This window comes from Lasioglossum baleicum, chromosome 19, assembly GCF_051020765.1.
Source record: "Lasioglossum baleicum chromosome 19, iyLasBale1, whole genome shotgun sequence".
NCBI lineage: Eukaryota > Metazoa > Arthropoda > Insecta > Hymenoptera > Halictidae > Lasioglossum > Lasioglossum baleicum.
The window spans coordinates 1,907,291-1,932,027 of NC_134947.1; positions in this window are offsets into that span (position 1 = coordinate 1,907,291).

Here is a 24,737-nt window from a genome sequence, read left to right on the forward strand (position 1 = left end):
ACCGCTAGGACGCATAGTTTTCAAGATATCCGCGCTCAAAGTTCACAATATGTGAAAAAGAACTCCACAGCACAATTTGTGAACTTTTAGCGCGGATATCTCGGAAACTATGCGAGATATCGAAAAACTGAACAGAATCAATCTTATGCCACATATTGTGAGCTTTAATTTGGTATAGAATAGTCTTCCCGCTAGGGCGCATAATTTTGCAGATATCCACGCTCAATGTTCACAATTTGTGAAAAAGAACTCTACAGCACAATTAGAGAATTTTTGAGCGCGGATATCTCGGAAACTATGCGAGATACTGAAAAACTGAATAGAAACTCTCTTATGACAAATTTTGTCAGCTTTAATTTTGTATAGAATGGTCCTACCGCTAGGGCGCATAGTTTTGCAGATATCCGCGCTCAAAGTTCACAATTTGTGAAAAAGATCTCCACAGCACAATTAGAGAAATTTCAGCGCGAATATCTCGGAAACTATGCGAGGTAGCGAAAAACTGAATAGAATCACTCTTATGACAAATTTTGTCAGCTTTAATTTTGTATAGAATGGTCTTACCGCTAGGACGCATAGTTTTCGAGATATCCGCGCACAACGTTCACGAATTGTGAAAAAGAACTCCACAGCACAATTAGAGAATTTTTGAGCGCGGATATCTCGGAAACTATGCGAGATACTGAAAAACTGAACACAATCAATCTTATGGCACATATTGGCAACTTTAATTTTGTATAGAATGGTCTTATCGCTAGGGCGCATAGTTTTGCAGATATCCGCGCTCAAAGTTCACAATTTGTGAAAAAGAACACCACAGCACAATTAGAGAAACTTGAGCGCTGATATCTCGGATACTATGCGAGATAGCGAAAAACTGAGCACAATCAATCTTATGGCACATATTGGCAACTTTAATTTTGTATAGAATGGTCTTACCTCTAGGGCGCATAGTTTTGCAGATATCCACGCTCAATGTTCACAATTTGTGAAAAAGAACTCCACAGCACAATTAGAGAATTTTTGAGCGCGGATATCTCGGAAACTATGCGAGATACTGAAAAACTGAATAGAAACTCTCTTATGACAAATTTTGTCAGCTTTAATTTTGTATAGAATGGTCCTACCGCTAGGGCGCATAGTTTTGCAGATATCCGCGCTCAAAGTTCACAATTTGTGAAAAAGATCTCCACAGCACAATTAGAGAAATTTCAGCGCGAATATCTCGGAAACTATGCGAGGTAGCGAAAAACTGAATAGAATCACTCTTATGACAAATTTTGTCAGCTTTAATTTTGTATAGAATGGTCTTAACGCTAGGACGCATAGTTTTCGAGATATCCGCGCACAACGTTCACGAATTGTGAAAAAGAACTCCACAGCACAATTAGGGAATTTTTGAGCGCGGATATCTCGGAAACTATGCGAGATACTGAAAAACTGAACACAATCAATCTTATGGCACATATTGGCAACTTTAATTTTGTATAGAATGGTCTTACCGCTAGGGCGCATTGTTTTGCAGATATCCGCGCTGAAAGTTCACAATTTGTGAAAAAGATCTCCACAGCACAATTAGAGAAATTTGAATGTTGTTTGAAATATCGATCGCAAGATAATGAAATGTATAATATTCAAATGTTCTCGGCGCAACGGTTCGATCGGTTAATAGGAAAAAAGCAAAATTTGCACGTTAGTTAGGAACTTTCAACGTTTCGATCTTCATTCAGATCATTTTCAAGAAAGTAGAAAAAACTGCGTCTGAAAAATATATTTTCACAATGTAAAACCAGAAACTTTAAAATATCTGCGTAACCAGAATGTAACAATGTAACAAGATACTGCAATAATTTACTTACATTGCTTTATAAAGATTATAAATACGGAATTGAAATTGTCTTAGCACATGCTGCTTTCATGTCGTTAGACAGGATACTGGATCATAGACCATCAAAGTCATTAGACACAGAACGTAACTGGTCGATCGATCAAAACAAAGTCAATCGTCGATCGATGTTTGGCGGTTATTTCAAACCGTGAAAAACGTCAAAAACCCAAACTTGCCACATGTTCGTGACCATATGATGAAAAACTTTTATTAAATATATGAAAAAGATGTAATTTATATAGTATGTAATAGGAAAATAGTTGTTATTAGGAAGTGATTTTTAGGAAGAGAAATTTGAGCGCGAATATCTCGGAAACTATGCGAGGTAGCCAAAAACTGAATAGAATCACTCTTATGACAAATTTTGTCAGCTTTAATTTTGTGTAGAATGGTCTTACCGCTAGGACGCATAGTTTTCGAGATATCCGCGCACAACGTTCACGAATTGTGAAAAAGAACTCCACAGCACAATTAGAGAACTTTGAGCGAGGATATCTCGGAAACTATGCCAGATAGCGAAAAACTGAATAGGATCAATCTTATGGCACATATTGTCAGCTTTAATTTTGTATAGAATGGTCTTACCGCTAGGACGCATAGTTTTCGAGATATCCGCGCACAACATTCACGAATTGTGAAAAAGAACTCCACAGCACAATTAGAGAACTTTGAGCGAGGATATCTCGGAAACTATGCCAGATAGCGAAAAACTGAATAGAATCACACTCTTATGACAAATTTTGTCAGCTTTAATTTTGTGTAGAATGGTCTTACCGCTAGGACGCATAGTTTTGCAGATATCCGCGCCCAAAGTTCACAATTTGTGAAAAAGATCTCCACAGCACAATTAGAGAATTTTTGAGCGCGGATATCTCGGAAACTATGAGAGATACTGAAAAACTGAACACAATCAATCTTATGGCACATATTGGCAACTTTAATTTTGTATAGAATGGTCTTACCGCTAGGGCGCATAGTTTTGCAGATATCCGCGCTCAAAGTTCACAATTTGTGAAAAAGATCTCCACAGCACAATTAGAGAAATTTCAGCGCGAATATCTCGGAAACTATGCGAGGTAGCGAAAAACTGAATAGAATCACTCTTATGACAAATTTTGTCAGCTTTAACTTTGTATAGAATGGTCTTACCGCTAGGACACATAGTTTTCGAGATATCCGCGCACAACGTTCACGAATTGTGAAAAAGAACTCCACAGCACAATTAGAGAACTTTGAGCGAGGATATCTCGGAAACTATGCGAGATAGCGAAAAACAGAATAGAATCACTCTTATGACAAATTTTGTCAGTTTTAATTTTGTATAGAATGGTCTTACCGCTAGGACGCATAGTTTTCAAGATATCCGCGCTCAAAGTTCACAATATGTGAAAAAGAACTCCACAGCACAATTTGTGAACTTTTAGCGCGGATATCTCGGAAACTATGCGAGATATCGAAAAACTGAACAGAATCAATCTTATGCCACATATTGTGAGCTTTAATTTGGTATAGAATAGTCTTCCCGCTAGGGCGCATAATTTTGCAGATATCCACGCTCAATGTTCACAATTTGTGAAAAAGAACTCTACAGCACAATTAGAGAATTTTTGAGCGCGGATATCTCGGAAACTATGCGAGATACTGAAAAACTGAATAGAAACTCTCTTATGACAAATTTTGTCAGCTTTAATTTTGTATAGAATGGTCCTACCGCTAGGGCGCATAGTTTTGCAGATATCCGCGCTCAAAGTTCACAATTTGTGAAAAAGATCTCCACAGCACAATTAGAGAAATTTCAGCGCGAATATCTCGGAAACTATGCGAGGTAGCGAAAAACTGAATAGAATCACTCTTATGACAAATTTTGTCAGCTTTAATTTTGTATAGAATGGTCTTACCGCTAGGACGCATAGTTTTCGAGATATCCGCGCACAACGTTCACGAATTGTGAAAAAGAACTCCACAGCACAATTAGAGAATTTTTGAGCGCGGATATCTCGGAAACTATGCGAGATACTGAAAAACTGAACACAATCAATCTTATGGCACATATTGGCAACTTTAATTTTGTATAGAATGGTCTTATCGCTAGGGCGCATAGTTTTGCAGATATCCGCGCTCAAAGTTCACAATTTGTGAAAAAGAACACCACAGCACAATTAGAGAAACTTGAGCGCTGATATCTCGGATACTATGCGAGATAGCGAAAAACTGAGCACAATCAATCTTATGGCACATATTGGCAACTTTAATTTTGTATAGAATGGTCTTACCGCTAGGGCGCATAGTTTTGCAGATATCCGCGCTCAAAGTTCACAATTTGTGAAAAAGATCTCCACAGCACAATTAGAGAAATTTCAGCGCGAATATCTCGGAAACTATGCGAGGTAGCGAAAAACTGAATACAATCACTCTTATGACAAATTTTGTCAGCTTTAACTTTGTATAGAATGGTCTTACCGCTAGGACACATAGTTTTCGAGATATCCGCGCACAACGTTCACGAATTGTGAAAAAGAACTCCACAGCACAATTAGAGAACTTTGAGCGAGGATATCTCGGAAACTATGCGAGATAGCGAAAAACAGAATAGAATCACTCTTATGACAAATTTTGTCAGTTTTAATTTTGTATGGAATGGTCTTACCGTTAGGACGCACAGTTTTCAAGATATCCGCGCTCAAAGTTCACAATATGTGAAAAAGAACTCCACAGCACAATTTGTGAACTTTTAGCGCGGATATCTCGGAAACTATGCGAGATCGCGAAAAACTGAACACAATCAATCTTATGGCACATATTGTCAGCTTTAATTTTGTATAGAATGGTCTTACCGCTAGGGCGCATAGTTTTGCAGATATCCGCGCCCAAAGTTCACAATTTGTGAAAAAGATCTCCACAGCACAATTAGAGAATTTTTGATCGCGGATATCTCGGAAACTATGAGAGATACTGAAAAACTGAACACAATCAATCTTATGGCACATATTGGCAACTTTAATTTTGTATAGAATGGTCTTACCGCTAGGGCGCATTGTTTTGCAGATATCCGCGCCCAAAGTTCACAATTTGTGAAAAAGATCTCCACAGCACAATTAGAGAAATTTGAGCGCGAATATCTCGGAAACTATGCGAGGTAGCCAAAAACTGAATAGAATCACTCTTATGACAAATTTTGTCAGCTTTAATTTTGTGTAGAATGGTCTTACCGCTAGGACGCATAGTTTTCGAGATATCCGCACACAACGTTCACGAATTGTGAAAAAGAACTCCACAGCACAATTAGAGAACTTTGAGCGAGGATATCTCGGAAACTATGCCAGATAGCGAAAAACTGAATAGGATCACACTCTTATGACAAATTTTGTCAGTTTTAATTTTGTATAGAATGGTCTTACCGCTAGGACGCATAGTTTTCGAGATATCTGCGCACAACGTTCACGAATTGTGAAAAAGAACTCCATAGCACAATTAGAGAACTTTGAGCGCGAATATCTCGGAAACTATGCGAGGTAGCGAAAAACTGAATAGAATCACTCTTATGACAAATTTTGTCAGCTTTAATTTTGTGTAGAATGGTCTTACCGCTAGGACGCATAGTTTTCGAGATATCCGCGCACAACGTTCACGAATTGTGAAAAAGAACTCCACAGCACAATTAGAGAACTTTGAGCGAGGATATCTCGGAAACTATGCCAGATAGCGAAAAACTGAATAGAATCACACTCTTATGACAAATTTTGTCAGCTTTAATTTTGTATAGAATGGTCTTACCGCTAGGACACATAGTTTTCGAGATATCCGCGCACAACGTTCACGAATTGTGAAAAAGAACTCCACAGCACAATTAGAGAACTTTGAGCGAGGATATCTCAGAAACTATGCGAGATAGCGAAAAACAGAATAGAATCACTCTTATGACAAATTTTGTCAGTTTTAATTTTGTATGGAATGGTCTTACCGTTAGGACGCACAGTTTTCAAGATATCCGCGCTCAAAGTTCACAATATGTGAAAAAGAACTCCACAGCACAATTTGTGAACTTTTAGCGCGGATATCTCGGAAACTATGCGAGATCGCGAAAAACTGAACACAATCAATCTTATGGCACATATTGTCAGCTTTAATTTTGTATAGAATGGTCTTACCGCTAGGGCGCATAGTTTTGCAGATATCCGCGCCCAAAGTTCACAATTTGTGAAAAAGATCTCCACAGCACAATTAGAGAAATTTGAGCGCGAATATCTCGGAAACTATGCGAGGTAGCTAAAAACTGAATAGAATCACTCTTATGACAAATTTTGTCAGCTTTAATTTTGTGTAGAATGGTCTTACCGCTAGGACGCATAGTTTTCGAGATATCCGCGCACAACGTTCACGAATTGTGAAAAAGAACTCCACAGCACAATTAGAGAACTTTGAGCGAGGATATTTCGGAAACTATGCCAGATAGCGAAAAACTGAATAGAATCACACTCTTATGACAAATTTTGTCAGTTTTAATTTTGTATAGAATGGTCTTACCGCTAGGACGCATAGTTTTCGAGATATCTGCGCACAACGTTCACGAATTGTGAAAAAGAACTCCATAGCACAATTAGAGAACTTTGAGCGCGAATATCTCGGAAACTATGCGAGATATCGAAAAACTGAACAGAATCAATCTTATGCCACATGTTGTGAGCTTTAATTTGGTATAGAATAGTCTTCCCGCTAGGGCGCATGGTTTTGCAGATATCCACGCTCAATGTTCACAATTTGTGAAAAAGAACTCCACAGCACAATTAGAGAATTTTTGAGCGCGGATATCTCGGAAACTATGAGAGATACTGAAAAACTGAACACAATCAATCTTATGGCACATATTGGCAACTTTAATTTTGTGTAGAATGGTCTTACCGCTAGGACGCATAGTTTTCGAGATATCTGCGCACAACGTTCACGAATTGTGAAAAAGAACTCCATAGCACAATTAGAGAACTTTGAGCGCGAATATCTCGGAAACTATGCGAGATATCGAAAAACTGAACAGAATCAATCTTATGCCACATATTGTGAGCTTTAATTTTGTATAGAATAGTCTTACCTCTAGGGCGCATAGTTTTGCAGATATCCACGCTCAATGTTCACAATTTGTGAAAAAGAACTCCACAGCACAATTAGAGAATTTTTGAGCGCGGATATCTCGGAAACTATGCGAGATACTGAAAAACTGAATAGAAACTCTCTTATGACAAATTTTGTCAGCTTTAATTTTGTATAGAATGGTCCTACCGCTAGGGCGCATAGTTTTGCTGATATCCGCGCTCAAAGTTCACAATTTGTGAAAAAGATCTCCACAGCACAATTAGAGAAATTTCAGCGCGAATATCTCGGAAACTATGCGAGGTAGCGAAAAACTGAATAGAATCACTCTTATGACAAATTTTGTCAGCTTTAATTTTGTATAGAATGGTCTTAACGCTAGGACGCATAGTTTTCGAGATATCCGCGCACAACGTTCACGAATTGTGAAAAAGAACTCCACAGCACAATTAGGGAATTTTTGAGCGCGGATATCTCGGAAACTATGCGAGATACTGAAAAACTGAACACAATCAATCTTATGGCACATATTGGCAACTTTAATTTTGTATAGAATGGTCTTACCGCTAGGGCGCATTGTTTTGCAGATATCCGCGCTGAAAGTTCACAATTTGTGAAAAAGATCTCCACAGCACAATTAGAGAAATTTGAATGTTGTTTGAAATATCGATCGCAAGATAATGAAATGTATAATATTCAAATGTTCTCGGCGCAACGGTTCGATCGGTTAATAGGAAAAAAGCAAAATTTGCACGTTAGTTAGGAACTTTCAACGTTTCGATCTTCATTCAGATCATTTTCAAGAAAGTAGAAAAAACTGCGTCTGAAAAATATATTTTCACAATGTAAAACCAGAAACTTTAAAATATCTGCGTAACCAGAATGTAACAATGTAACAAGATACTGCAATAATTTACTTACATTGCTTTATAAAGATTATAAATACGGAATTGAAATTGTCTTAGCACATGCTGCTTTCATGTCGTTAGACAGGATACTGGATCATAGACCATCAAAGTCATTAGACACAGAACGTAACTGGTCGATCGATCAAAACAAAGTCAATCGTCGATCGATGTTTGGCGGTTATTTCAAACCGTGAAAAACGTCAAAAACCCAAACTTGCCACATGTTCGTGACCATATGATGAAAAACTTTTATTAAATATATGAAAAAGATGTAATTTATATAGTATGTAATAGGAAAATAGTTGTTATTAGGAAGTGATTTTTAGGAAGAGAAATTTGAGCGCGAATATCTCGGAAACTATGCGAGGTAGCCAAAAACTGAATAGAATCACTCTTATGACAAATTTTGTCAGCTTTAATTTTGTGTAGAATGGTCTTACCGCTAGGACGCATAGTTTTCGAGATATCCGCGCACAACGTTCACGAATTGTGAAAAAGAACTCCACAGCACAATTAGAGAACTTTGAGCGAGGATATCTCGGAAACTATGCCAGATAGCGAAAAACTGAATAGAATCACACCCTTATGACAAATTTTGTCAGTTTTAATTTTGTATAGAATGGTCTTACCGCTAGGACGCATAGTTTTCGAGATATCTGCGCACAACGTTCACGAATTGTGAAAAAGAACTCCATAGCACAATTAGAGAACTTTGAGCGCGAATATCTCGGAAACTATGCGAGGTAGCGAAAAACTGAATAGAATCACTCTTATGACAAATTTTGTCAGCTTTAATTTTGTGTAGAATGGTCTTACTGCTAGGACGCATAGTTTTCGAGATATCCGCGCACAACGTTCACGAATTGTGAAAAAGAACTCCACAGCACAATTAGAGAACTTTTAGCGCGGATATCTCGGAAACTATGCGAGATCGCGAAAAACTGAACACAATCAATCTTATGGCACATATTGTCAGCTTTAATTTTGTATAGAATGGTCTTACCGCTAGGGCTCATAGTTTTGCAGATATCCGCGCCCAAAGTTCACAATTTGTGAAAAAGAACTCCACAGCACAATTAGAGAATTTTTGAGCGCGGATATCTCGGAAACTATGAGAGATACTGAAAAACTGAACACAATCAATCTTATGGCACATATTGGCAACTTTAATTTTGTATAGAATGGTCTTACCGCTAGGGCGCATTGTTTTGCAGATATCCGCGCCCAAAGTTCACAATTTGTGAAAAAGATCTCCACAGCACAATTAGAGAAATTTGAGCGCGAATATCTCGGAAACTATGCGAGGTAGCCAAAAACTGAATAGAATCACTCTTATGACAAATTTTGTCAGCTTTAATTTTGTGTAGAATGGTCTTACCGCTAGGACGCATAGTTTTCGAGATATCCGCGCACAACGTTCACGAATTGTGAAAAAGAACTCCACAGCACAATTAGAGAACTTTGAGCGAGGATATTTCGGAAACTATGCCAGATAGCGAAAAACTGAATAGAATCACACTCTTATGACAAATTTTGTCAGTTTTAATTTTGTATAGAATGGTCTTACCGCTAGGACGCATAGTTTTCGAGATATCTGCGCACAACGTTCACGAATTGTGAAAAAGAACTCCATAGCACAATTAGAGAACTTTGAGCGCGAATATCTCGGAAACTATGCGAGATATCGAAAAACTGAACAGAATCAATTTTATGCCACATGTTGTGAGCTTTAATTTGGTATAGAATAGTCTTCCCGCTAGGGCGCATGGTTTTGCAGATATCCACGCTCAATGTTCACAATTTGTGAAAAAGAACTCCACAGCACAATTAGAGAATTTTTGAGCGCGGATATCTCGGAAACTATGAGAGATACTGAAAAACTGAACACAATCAATCTTATGGCACATATTGGCAACTTTAATTTTGTGTAGAATGGTCTTACCGCTAGGACGCATAGTTTTCGAGATATCTGCGCACAACGTTCACGAATTGTGAAAAAGAACTCCATAGCACAATTAGAGAACTTTGAGCGCGAATATCTCGGAAACTATGCGAGATATCGAAAAACTGAACAGAATCAATCTTATGCCACATATTGTGAGCTTTAATTTTGTATAGAATAGTCTTACCTCTAGGGCGCATAGTTTTGCAGATATCCACGCTCAATGTTCACAATTTGTGAAAAAGAACTCCACAGCACAATTAGAGAATTTTTGAGCGCGGATATCTCGGAAACTATGCGAGATACTGAAAAACTGAATAGAACCTCTCTTATGACAAATTTCGTCAGCTTTAATTTTGTATAGAATGGTCCTACCGCTAGGGCGCAGAGTTTTGCAGATATCCGCGCTCAAAGTTCACAATTTGTGAAAAAGATCTCCACAGCACAATTAGAGAAATTTCAGCGCGAATATCTCGGAAACTATGCGAGGTAGCGAAAAACTGAATAGAATCACTCTTATGACAAATTTTGTCAGCTTTAATTTTGTATAGAATGGTCTTAAAGCTAGGACGCATAGTTTTCGAGATATCCGCGCACAACGTTCACGAATTGTGAAAAAGAACTCCACAGCACAATTAGGGAATTTTTGAGCGCGGATATCTCGGAAACTATGCGAGATACTGAAAAACTGAACACAATCAATCTTATGGCACATATTGGCAACTTTAATTTTGTATAGAATGGTCTGAAAAATATATTTTCACAATGTAAAACCAGAAACTTTAAAATATCTGCGTAACCAGAATGTAACAATGTAACAAGATACTGCAATAATTTACTTACATTGCTTTATAAAGATTATAAATACGGAATTGAAATTGTCTTAGCACATGCTGCTTTCATGTCGTTAGACAGGATACTGGATCATAGACCATCAAAGTCATTAGACACAGAACGGAACTGGTCGATCGATCAAAACAAAGTCAATCGTCGATCGATGTTTGGCGGTTATTTCAAACCGTGAAAAACGTCAAAAACCCAAACTTGCCACATGTTCGTGACCATATGATGAAAAACTTTTATTAAATATATGAAAAAGATGTAATTTATATAGTATGTAATAGGAAAATAGTTGTTATTAGGAAGTGATTTTTAGGAAGAGAAATTTGAGCGCGAATATCTAGGAAACTATGCGAGGTAGCCAAAAACTGAATAGAATCACTCTTATGACAAATTTTGTCAGCTTTAATTTTGTGTAGAATGGTCTTACCGCTAGGACGCATAGTTTTCGAGATATCCGCGCACAACGTTCACGAATTGTGAAAAAGAACTCCACAGCACAATTAGAGAACTTTGAGCGAGGATATCTCGGAAACTATGCCAGATAGCGAAAAACTGAATAGAATCACACTTTTATGACAAATTTTGTCAGTTTTAATTTTGTATAGAATGGTCTTACCGCTAGGACGCATAGTTTTCGAGATATCTGCGCACAACGTTCACGAATTGTGAAAAAGAACTCCATAGCACAATTAGAGAACTTTGAGCGCGAATATCTCGGAAACTATGCGAGGTAGCGAAAAACTGAATAGAATCACTCTTATGACAAATTTTGTCAGCTTTAATTTTGTGTAGAATGGTCTTACCGCTAGGACGCATAGTTTTCGAGATATCCGCGCACAACGTTCACGAATTGTGAAAAAGAACTCCACAGCACAATTAGAGAACTTTGAGCGAGGATATCTCGGAAACTATGCCAGATAGCGAAAAACTGAATAGAATCACACTCTTATGACAAATTTTGCCAGCTTTAATATTGTATAGAATGGTCTTACCGCTAGGACACATAGTTTTCGAGATATCCGCGCACAACGTTCACGAATTGTGAAAAAGAACTCCACAGCACAATTAGAGAACTTTGAGCGAGGATATCTCAGAAACTATGCGAGATAGCGAAAAACAGAATAGAATCACTCTTATGACAAATTTTGTCAGTTTTAATTTTGTATGGAATGGTCTTACCGTTAGGACGCACAGTTTTCAAGATATCCGCGCTCAAAGTTCACAATATGTGAAAAAGAACTCCACAGCACAATTTGTGAACTTTTAGCGCGGATATCTCGGAAACTATGCGAGATCGCGAAAAACTGAACACAATCAATCTTATGGCACATATTGTCAGCTTTAATTTTGTATAGAATGGTCTTACCGCTAGGGCGCATAGTTTTGCAGATATCCGCGCCCAAAGTTCACAATTTGTGAAAAAGATCTCCACAGCACAATTAGAGAAATTTGAGCGCGAATATCTCGGAAACTATGCGAGGTAGCTAAAAACTGAATAGAATCACTCTTATGACAAATTTTGTCAGCTTTAATTTTGTGTAGAATGGTCTTACCGCTAGGACGCATAGTTTTCGAGATATCCGCGCACAACGTTCACGAATTGTGAAAAAGAACTCCACAGCACAATTAGAGAACTTTGAGCGAGGATATTTCGGAAACTATGCCAGATAGCGAAAAACTGAATAGAATCACACTCTTATGACAAATTTTGTCAGTTTTAATTTTGTATAGAATGGTCTTACCGCTAGGACGCATAGTTTTCGAGATATCTGCGCACAACGTTCACGAATTGTGAAAAAGAACTCCATAGCACAATTAGAGAACTTTGAGCGCGAATATCTCGGAAACTATGCGAGATATCGAAAAACTGAACAGAATCAATCTTATGCCACATGTTGTGAGCTTTAATTTGGTATAGAATAGTCTTCCCGCTAGGGCGCATGGTTTTGCAGATATCCACGCTCAATGTTCACAATTTGTGAAAAAGAACTCCACAGCACAATTAGAGAATTTTTGAGCGCGGATATCTCGGAAACTATGAGAGATACTGAAAAACTGAACACAATCAATCTTATGGCACATATTGGCAACTTTAATTTTGTGTAGAATGGTCTTACCGCTAGGACGCATAGTTTTCGAGATATCTGCGCACAACGTTCACGAATTGTGAAAAAGAACTCCATAGCACAATTAGAGAACTTTGAGCGCGAATATCTCGGAAACTATGCGAGATATCGAAAAACTGAACAGAATCAATCTTATGCCACATATTGTGAGCTTTAATTTTGTATAGAATAGTCTTACCTCTAGGGCGCATAGTTTTGCAGATATCCACGCTCAATGTTCACAATTTGTGAAAAAGAACTCCACAGCACAATTAGAGAATTTTTGAGCGCGGATATCTCGGAAACTATGCGAGATACTGAAAAACTGAATAGAAACTCTCTTATGACAAATTTTGTCAGCTTTAATTTTGTATAGAATGGTCCTACCGCTAGGGCGCATAGTTTTGCAGATATCCGCGCTCAAAGTTCACAATTTGTGAAAAAGATCTCCACAGCACAATTAGAGAAATTTCAGCGCGAATATCTCGGAAACTAGGCGAGGTAGCGAAAAACTGAATAGAATCACTCTTATGACAAATTTTGTCAGCTTTAATTTTGTATAGAATGGTCTTAACGCTAGGACGCATAGTTTTCGAGATATCCGCGCACAACGTTCACGAATTGTGAAAAAGAACTCCACAGCACAATTAGGGAATTTTTGAGCGCGGATATCTCGGAAACTATGCGAGATACTGAAAAACTGAACACAATCAATCTTATGGCACATATTGGCAACTTTAATTTTGTATAGAATGGTCTTACCGCTAGGGCGCATTGTTTTGCAGATATCCGCGCTGAAAGTTCACAATTTGTGAAAAAGATCTCCACAGCACAATTAGAGAAATTTGAATGTTGTTTGAAATATCGATCGCAAGATAATGAAATGTATAATATTCAAATGTTCTCGGCGCAACGGTTCGATCGGTTAATAGGAAAAAAGCAAAATTTGCACGTTAGTTAGGAACTTTCAACGTTTCGATCTTCATTCAGATCATTTTCAAGAAAGTAGAAAAAACTGCGTCTGAAAAATATATTTTCACAATGTAAAACCAGAAACTTTAAAATATCTGCGTAACCAGAATGTAACAATGTAACAAGATACTGCAATAATTTACTTACATTGCTTTATAAAGATTATAAATACGGAATTGAAATTGTCTTAGCACATGCTGCTTTCATGTCGTTAGACAGGATACTGGATCATAGACCATCAAAGTCATTAGACACAGAACGTAACTGGTCGATCGATCAAAACAAAGTCAATCGTCGATCGATGTTTGGCGGTTATTTCAAACCGTGAAAAACGTCAAAAACCCAAACTTGCCACATGTTCGTGACCATATGATGAAAAACTTTTATTAAATATATGAAAAAGATGTAATTTATATAGTATGTAATAGGAAAATAGTTGTTATTAGGAAGTGATTTTTAGGAAGAGAAATTTGAGCGCGAATATCTCGGAAACTATGCGAGGTAGCGAAAAACTGAATAGAATCACTCTTATGACAAATTTTGTAAGCTTTAATTTTGTATAGAATGGTCTTACCGCTAGGACGTATAGTTTTCGAGATATCCGCGCACAACGTTCACGAATTGTGAAAAAGAACTCCACAGCAAAATTAGAGAACTTTGAGCGAGAATATCTCGGAAACTATGCCAGATAGCGAAAAACTGAATAGAATCACACTCTTATGACAAATTTTGTCAGTTTTAATTCTGTATAGAATAGTCTTACCGCTAGGACGCATAGTTTTCGAGATATCTGCGCACAACGTTCACGAATTGTGAAAAAGAACTCCATAGCACAATTAGAGAACTTTGAGCGCGAATATCTCGGAAACTGTGCGAGATATCGAAAAACTGAACAGAATCAATCTTATGACAAATTTTGTCAGTTTTAATTTTGTATGGAATGGTCCTACCGCTAGGGCGCATAGTTTTGCAGATATCCGCGCTCAAAGTTCACAATTTGTGAAAAAGATCTCCACAGCACAATTAGAGAAATTTCAGCGCGAATATCTCGGAAACTATGCGAGGTAGCGAAAAACTGAATAGAATCACTCTTATGACAAATTTTGTCAGCTTTAATTTTGTATAGAATGGTCTTACCGCTAGGACGCATAGTTTTCGAGATATCCGCGCACAACGTTCACGAATTGTGAAAAAGAACTCCACAGCACAATTAGAGAATTTTTGAGCGCGGATATCTCGGAAACTATGCGAGATACTGAAAAACTGAACACAATCAATCTTATGGCACATATTGGCAACTTTAATTTTGTATAGAATGGTCTTATCGCTAGGGCGCATAGTTTTGCAGATATCCGCGGTCAAAGTTCACAATTTGTGAAAAAGGACACCACAGCACAATTAGAGAAACTTGAGCGCTGATATCTCGGATACTATGCGAGATAGCGAAAAACTGAGCACAATCAATCTTATGGCACATATTGGCAACTTTAATTTTGTATAGAATGGTCTTACCGCTAGGGCGCATAGTTTTGCAGATATCCGCGCTCAAAATTCACAATTTGTGAAAAAGATCTCCACAGCACAATTAGAGAAATTTCAGCGCGAATATCTCGGAAACTATGCGAGGTAGCGAAAAACTGAATAGAATCACTCTTATGACAAATTTTGTCAGCTTTAATTTTGTATAGAATGGTCTTACCGCTAGGACACATAGTTTTCGAGATATCCGCGCACAACGTTCACGAATTGTGAAAAAGAACTCCACAGCACAATTAGAGAACTTTGAGCCAGGATATCTCGGAAACTATGCGAGATAGCGAAAAACAGAATAGAATCACTCTTATGACAAATTTTGTCAGTTTTAATTTTGTATGGAATGGTCTTACCGTTAGGACGCACAGTTTTCAAGATATCCGCGCTCAAAGTTCACAATATGTGAAAAAGAACACCACAGCACAATTTGTGAACTTTTAGCGCGGATATCTCGGAAACTATGCGAGATCGCGAAAAACTGAACACAATCAATCTTATGGCACATATTGTCAGCTTTAATTTTGTATAGAATGGTCTTACCGCTAGGGCGCATAGTTGTGCAGATATCCGCGCCCAAAGTTCACAATTTGTGAAAAAGATCTCCACAGCACAATTAGAGAATTTTTGAGCGCGGATATCTCGGAAACTATGAGAGATACTGAAAAACTGAACACAATCAATCTTATGGCACATATTGGCAACTTTAATTTTGTATAGAATGGTCTTACCGCTAGGGCGCATAGTTTTGCAGATATCCGCGCCCAAAGTTCACAATGTGTGAAAAAGATCTCCACAGCACAATTAGAGAAATTTGAGCGCGAATATCTCGGAAACTATGCGAGGTAGCCAAAAACTGAATAGAATCACTCTTATGACAAATTTTGTCAGCTTTAATTTTGTGTAGAATGGTCTTACCGCTAGGACGCATAGTTTTCGAGATATCCGCGCACAACGTTCACGAATTGTGAAAAAGAACTCCACAGCACAATTAGAGAACTTTGAGCGAGGATATCTCGGAAACTATGCCAGATAGCGAAAAACTGAATAGGATCAATCTTATGGCACATATTGTCAGCTTTAATTTTGTATAGAATGGTCTTACCGCTAGGACGCATAGTTTTCGAGATATCTGCGCACAACGTTCACGAATTGTGAAAAAGAACTCCATAGCACAATTAGAGAACTTTGAGCGCGAATATCTCGGAAACTATGCGAGATATTGAAAAACTGAACAGAATCAATCTTATGCCACATATTGTGAGCTTTAATTTTGTATAGAATAGTCTTACCGCTAGGGCGCATAGTTTTGCAGATATCCACGCTCAATGTTCACAATTTGTGAAAAAGAACTCCACAGCACAATTAGAGAAATTTCAGCGCGAATATCTCGGAAACTATGCGAGGTAGCGAAAAACTGAATAGAATCACTCTTATGACAAATTTTGTCAGCTTTAATTTTGTATAGAATGGTCTTACCGCTAGGACGCATAGTTTTCGAGATATCCGCGCACAACGTTCACGAATTGTGAAAAAGAACTCCACAGCACAATTAGAGAATTTTTGAGCGCGGATATCTCGGAAACTATGCGAGATACTGAAAAACTGAACACAATCAATCTTATGGCACATATTGGCAACTTTAATTTTGTATAGAATGGTCTTACCGCTAGGGCGCATAGTTTTGCAGATATCCGCGCCCAAAGTTCACAATTTGTGAAAAAGATCTCCACAGCACAATTAGAGAAACTTGAGCGCGGATATCTCGGAAACTATGAGAGATACTGAAAAACTGAACACAATCAATCTTGTGGCACATATTGGCAACTTTAATTTTGTATAGAATGGTCTTACCGCTAGGGCGCATAGTTTTGCAGATATCCGCGCCCAAAGTTCACAATTTGTGAAAAAGATCTCCACAGCACAATTAGAGAAATTTGAGCGCGAATATCTCGGAAACTATGCGAGGTAGCCAAAAACTGAATAGAATCACTCTTATGACAAATTTTGTCAGCTTTTATTTTGTGTAGAATGGTCTTACCGCTAGGACGCATAGTTTTCGAGATATCCGCGCACAACGTTCACGAATTGTGAAAAAGAACTCCACAGCACAATTAGAGAACTTTGAGCGAGGATATCTCGGAAACTATGCCAGATAGCGAAAAACTGAATAGAATCACACTCTTATGACAAATTTTGTCAGTTTTAATTTTGTATGGAATGGTCTTACCGCTAGGACGCATAGTTTTCGAGATATCTGCGCACAACGTTCACGAATTGTGAAAAAGAACTCCATAGCACAATTAGAGAACTTTGAGCGCGAATATCTCGGAAACTATGCGAGATATCGAAAAACTGAACAGAATCAATCTTATGGCACATATTGTCAGCTTTAATTTGGTATAGAATAGTCTTCCCGCTAGGGCGCATAATTTTGCAGATATCCACGCTCAATGTTCACAATTTGTGAAAAAGAACTCCACAGCACAATTAGAGAATTTTTGAGCGCGGATATCTCGGAAACTATGCGAGATCGCGAAAAACTGAACACAATCAATCTTATGGCACATATTGTCAGCTTTAATTTTGTGTAGAATGGTCTTACCGCTAGGGCGCATAGTTTTGCAGATATCCGCGCCCAAAGTTCACAATTTGTGAAAAAGATCACCACAGCACAATTAGAGAATTTTTGAGCGCGGATATCTCGGAAACTATGAGAGATACTGAAAAACTGAACACAATCAATCTTATGGCACATATTGGCAACTTTAATTTTGTATAGAATGGTCTTACCGCTAGGGCGCATAGTTTTGCAGATATCCGCGCCCAAAGTTCACAATTTGTGAAAAAGATCTCCACAGCACAATTAGAGAAATTTGAGCGCGAATATCTCGGAAACTATGCGAGGTAGCCAAAAACTGAATAGAACCACTCTTATGACAAATTTTGTCAGCTTTAATTTTGTGTAGAATGGTCTTACCGCTAGGACGCATAGTTTTCGAGATATCCGCGCACAACGTTCACGAATTGTGAAAAAGAACTCCACAGCACAATTAGAGAACTTTGAGCGAGGATATCTCGGAAACTATGCCAGATAGCGAAAAACTGAATAGAATCACACTCTTATGACAAATTTTGTCAGTTTTAATTTTGTATAGAATGGTCTTACCGCTAGGACGCATAGTTTTCGAGATATCTGCGCACAACGTTCACGAATTGTGAAAAAGAACTCCATAGCACAATTAGAGAACTTTGAGCGCGAATATCTCGGAAACTATGCGAGATATCGAAAAACTGAACAGAATCAATCTTATGCCACATGTTGTGAGCTTTAATTTGGTATAGAATAGTCTTCCCGCTAGGGCGCATAATTTTGCAGATATCCACGCTGAATGTTCACAATTTGTGAAAAAGAACTCCACAGCACAATTAGAGAATTTTTGAGCGCGGATATCTCGGAAACTATGCGAGATACTGAAAGACTGAACACAATCAATCTTATGGCACATATTGGCAGCTTTAATTTTGTATAGAATGGTCTTACCGCTAGGGCGCATAGTTTTGCAGATATCCGCGCTCAAAGTTCACAATTTGTGAAAAAGATCTCCACAGCACAATTAGAGAAATTTGAGCGCGAATATCTCGGAAACTATGCGAGGTAGCGAAAAACTGAATAGAATCACCCTTATGACAAATTTTGTCAGTTTTAATTTTGTATAGAATGGTCTTACCGCTAGGACGCATAGTTTTCGAGATATCTGCGCACAACGTTCACGAATTGTGAAAAAGAACTCCATAGCACAATTAGAGAACTTTGAGCGCGAATATCTCGGAAACTATGCGAGATATCGAAAAACTGAACAGAATCAATCTTATGCCACATGTTGTGAGCTTTAATTTGGTATAGAATAGTCTTCCCGCTAGGGCGCATAATTTTGCAGATATCCACGCTGAATGTTCACAATTTGTGAAAAAGAACTCCACAGCACAATTAGAGAATTTTTGAGCGCGGATATCTCGGAAACTATGCGAGATACTGAAAGACTGAACACAATCAATCTTATGGCACATATTGGCAGCTTTAATTTTGTATAGAATGGTCTTACCGCTAGGGCGCATAGTTTTGCAGATATCCGCGCTCAAAGTTCACAATTTGTGAAAAAGATCTCCACAGCACAATTAGAGAAATTTGAGCGCGAATATCTCGGAAACTATGCGAGGTAGCGAAAAACTGAATAGAATCACCCTTATGACAAATTTTGTCAGTTTTAATTTTGTACAGAATGGTCTTACCGCTAGGACGCATAGTTTTGAGATATCCGCGCTCAAAGTTCACAATTTGTGAAAAAGATCTCCACAGCACAATTAGAGAATTTTTGAGCGCGGATATCTCGGAAACTATGAGAGATACTGAAAAACTGAACACAATCAATCTTATGGCACATATTGGCAACTTTAATTTTGTATAGAATGGTCTTACCGCTAGGGCGCATAGTTTTGCAGATATCCGCGCCCAAAGTTCACAATTTGTGAAAAAGATCTCCACAGCACAATTAGAGAAATTTGAGCGCGAATATCTCGGAAACTATGCGAGGTAGCGAAAAACTGAATAGAATCACTCTTATGACAAATTTTGTCAGCTTTAATTTTGTATAGAATGGTCTTACCGCTAGGACGCATAGTTTTCGAGATATCCGCGCACAACGTTCACGAATTGTGAAAAAGAACTCCACAGCACAATTAGAGAATTTTTGAGCGCGGATATCTCCGAAACTATGCGAGATAGCGAAAAATTGAATAGAATCACCCTTATGACAAATTTTGTCAGTTTTAATTTTGTACAGAATGGTCTTACCGCTAGGACGCATAGTTTTCGAGATATCTGCGCACAACGTTCACGAATTGTGAAAAAGAACTCCATAGCACAATTAGAGAACTTTGAGCGCGAATATCTCGGAAACTATGCGAGATATCGAAAAACTGAACAGAATCAATCTTATGCCACATATTGTGAGCTTTAATTTTGTATAGAATAGTCTTACCGCTAGGGCGCATAGTTTTGCAGATATCCACGCTCAATGTTCACAATTTGTGAAAAAGAACTCCACAGCACAATTAGAGAATTTTTGAGCGCGGATATCTCGGAAACTATGCGAGATACTGAAAAACTGAATAGAAACTCTCTTATGACAAATTTTGTCAGCTTTAATTTTGTATAGAATGGTCCTACCGCTAGGGCGCATAGTTTTGCAGATATCCGCGCTCAAAGTTCACAATATGTGAAAAAGAACTCCACAGCACAATTTGTGAACTTTTAGCGCGGATATCTCGGAAACTATGCGAGATCGCGAAAAACTGAACACAATCAATCTTATGGCACATATTGGCAACTTTAATTTTGTATAGAATGGTCTTATCGCTAGGGCGCATAGTTTTGCAGATATCCGCGCTCAAAGTTCACAATTTGTGAAAAAGAACACCACAGCACAATTAGAGAAACTTGAGCGCTGATATCTCGGATACTATGCGAGATAGCGAAAAACTGAGCACAATCAATCTTATGGCACATATTGGCAACTTTAATTTTGTATAGAATGGTCTTACCGCTAGGGCGCATGGTTTTGCAGATATCCGCGCTCAAAGTTCACAATTTGTGAAAAAGATCTCCACAGCACAATTAGAGAAATTTCAGCGCGAATATCTCGGAAACTATGCGAGGTAGCGAAAAACTGAATAGAATCACTCTTATGACAAATTTTGTCAGCTTTAACTTTGTATAGAATGGTCTTACCGCTAGGACACATAGTTTTCGAGATATCCGCGCACAACGTTCACGAATTGTGAAAAAGAACTCCACAGCACAATTAGAGAACTTTGAGCGAGGATATCTCGGAAACTATGCGAGATAGCGAAAAACAGAATAGAATCACTCTTATGACAAATTTTGTCAGTTTTAATTTTGTATGGAATGGTCTTACCGTTAGGACGCACAGTTTTCAAGATATCCGCGCTCAAAGTTCACAATATGTGAAAAAGATCTCCACAGCACAATTAGAGAAATTTGAGCGCGAATATCTCGGAAACTATGCGAGGTAGCCAAAAACTGAATAGAATCACTCTTATGACAAATTTTGTCAGCTTTAATTTTGTGTAGAATGGTCTTACCGCTGGGACGCATAGTTTTCGAGATATCCGCGCACAACGTTCACGAATTGTGAAAAAGAACTCCACAGCACAATTAGAGAACTTTGAGCGAGGATATCTCGGAAACTATGCCAGATAGCGAAAAACTGAATAGGATCAATCTTATGGCACATATTGTCAGCTTTAATTTTGTATAGAATGGTCTTACCGCTAGGACGCATAGTTTTCGAGATATCTGCGCACAACGTTCACGAATTGTGAAAAAGAACTCCATAGCACAATTAGAGAACTTTGAGCGCGAATATCTCGGAAACTATGCGAGATATCGAAAAACTGAACAGAATCAATCTTATGCCACATATTGTGAGCTTTAATTTTGTATAGAATAGTCTTACCGCTAGGGCGCATAGTTTTGCAGATATCCACGCTCAATGTTCACAATTTGTGAAAAAGAACTCCACAGCACAATTAGAGAATTTTTGAGCGCGGATATCTCGGAAACTATGCGAGATACTGAAAAACTGAATAGAAACTCTCTTATGACAAATTTTGTCAGCTTTAATTTTGTATAGAATGGTCCTACCGCTAGGGCGCATAGTTTTGCAGATATCCGCGCTCAAAGTTCACAATTTGTGAAAAAGATCTCCACAGCACAATTAGAGAAATTTCAGCGCGAATATCTCGGAAACTATGCGAGGTAGCGAAAAACTGAATAGAATCACTCTTATGACAAATTTTGTCAGCTTTAATTTTGTATAGAATGGTCTTACCGCTAGGACGCATAGTTTTCGAGATATCCGCGCACAACGTTGACGAATTGTGAAAAAGAACTCCACAGCACAATTAGAGAATTTTTGAGCGCGGATATCTCGGAAACTATGCGAGATACTGAAAAACTGAACACAATCAATCTTATGGCACATATTGGCAACTTTAATTTTGTATAGAATGGTCTTACCGCTAGGGCGCATTGTTTTGCAGATATCCGCGCTGAAAGTTCACAATTTGTGAAAAAGAACACCACAGCACAATTAGAGAAACTTGAGCGCTGATATCTCGGATACTATGCGAGATAGCGAAAAACTGAGCACAATCAATCTTATGGCACATATTGGCAACTTTAATTTTGTATAGAATGGTCTTACCGCTAGGGCGCATGGTTTTGCAGATATCCGCGCTCAAAGTTCACAATTTGTGAAAAAGAACACCACAGCACAATTAGAGAAATTTCAGCGCGAATATCTCGGAAACTATGCGAGGTAGCGAAAAACTGAATAGAATCACTCTTATGACAAATTTTGTCAGCTTTAATTTTGTATAGAATGGTCTTACCGCTAGGACACATAGTTTTCGAGATATCCGCGCACAACGTTCACGAATTGTGAAAAAGAACTCCACAGCACAATTAGAGAACTTTGAGCGAGGATATCTCGGAAACTATGCGAGATAGCGAAAAACAGAATAGAATCACTCTTATGACAAATTTTGTCAGTTTTAATTTTGTATGGAATGGTCTTACCGTTAGGACGCACAGTTTTCAAGATATCCGCGCTCAAAGTTCACAATATGTGAAAAAGAACTCCACAGCACAATTTGTGAACTTTTAGCGCGGATATCTCGGAAACTATGCGAGATCGCGAAAAACTGAACACAATCAATCTTATGGCACATATTGTCAGCTTTAATTTTGTATAGAATGGTCTTACCGCTAGGGCGCATAGTTTTGCAGATATCCGCGCCCAAAGTTCACAATTTGTGAAAAAGATCTCCACAGCACAATTAGAGAATTTTTGAGCGCGGATATCTCGGAAACTATGAGAGATACTGAAAAACTGAACACAATCAATCTTATGGCACATATTGGCAACTTTAATTTTGTATAGAATGGTCTTACCGCTAGGGCGCATAGTTTTGCAGATATCCGCGCCCAAAGTTCACAATTTGTGAAAAAGATCTCCACAGCACAATTAGAGAAATTTGAGCGCGAATATCTCGGAAACTATGCGAGGTAGCCAAAAACTGAATAGAATCACTCTTATGACAAATTTTGTCAGCTTTTATTTTGAGTAGAATGGTCTTACCGCTAGGACGCATAGTTTTCGAGATATCCGCGCACAACGTTCACGAATTGTGAAAAAGAACTCCACAGCACAATTAGAGAACTTTGAGCGAGGATATCTCGGAAACTATGCCAGATAGCGAAAAACTGAATAGAATCACACTCTTATGACAAATTTTGTCAGTTTTAATTTTGTATAGAATGGTCTTACCGCTAGGACGCATAGTTTTCGAGATATCTGCGCACAACGTTCACGAATTGTGAAAAAGAACTCCATAGCACAATTAGAGAACTTTGAGCGCGAATATCTCGGAAACTATGCGAAATATCGAAAAACTGAACAGAATCAATCTTATGCCACATGTTGTGAGCTTTAATTTGGTATAGAATAGTCTTCCCGCTAGGGCGCATAATTTTGCAGATATCCACGCTGAATGTTCACAATTTGTGAAAAAGAACTCCACAGCACAATTAGAGAATTTTTGAGCGCGGATATCTCGGAAACTATGCGAGATACTGAAAGACTGAACACAATCAATCTTATGGCACATATTGGCAGCTTTAATTTTGTATAGAATGGTCTTACCGCTAGGGCGCATAGTTTTGCAGATATCCGCGCTCAAAGTTCACAATTTGTGAAAAAGATCTCCACAGCACAATTAGAGAAATTTCAGCGCGAATATCTCGGAAACTATGCGAGGTAGCGAAAAACTGAATAGAATCACCCTTATGACAAATTTTGTCAGTTTTAATTTTGTACAGAATGGTCTTACCGCTAGGACGCATAGTTTTCGAGATATCCGCGCTCAAAGTTCACAATTTGTGAAAAAGATCTCCACAGCACAATTAGAGAATTTTTGAGCGCGGATATCTCGGAAACTATGAGAGATACTGAAAAACTGAACACAATCAATCTTATGGCACATATTGGCAACTTTAATTTTGTATAGAATGGTCTTACCGCTAGGGCGCATAGTTTTGCAGATATCCGCGCCCAAAGTTCACAATTTGTGAAAAAGATCTCCACAGCACAATTAGAGAAATTTGAGCGCGAATATCTCGGAAACTATGCGAGGTAGCCAAAAACTGAATAGAATCACTCTTATGACAAATTTTGTCAGCTTTAATTTTGTGTAGAATGGTCTTACCGCTGGGACGCATAGTTTTCGAGATATCCGCGCACAACGTTCACGAATTGTGAAAAAGAACTCCACAGCACAATTAGAGAACTTTGAGCGAGGATATCTCGGAAACTATGCCA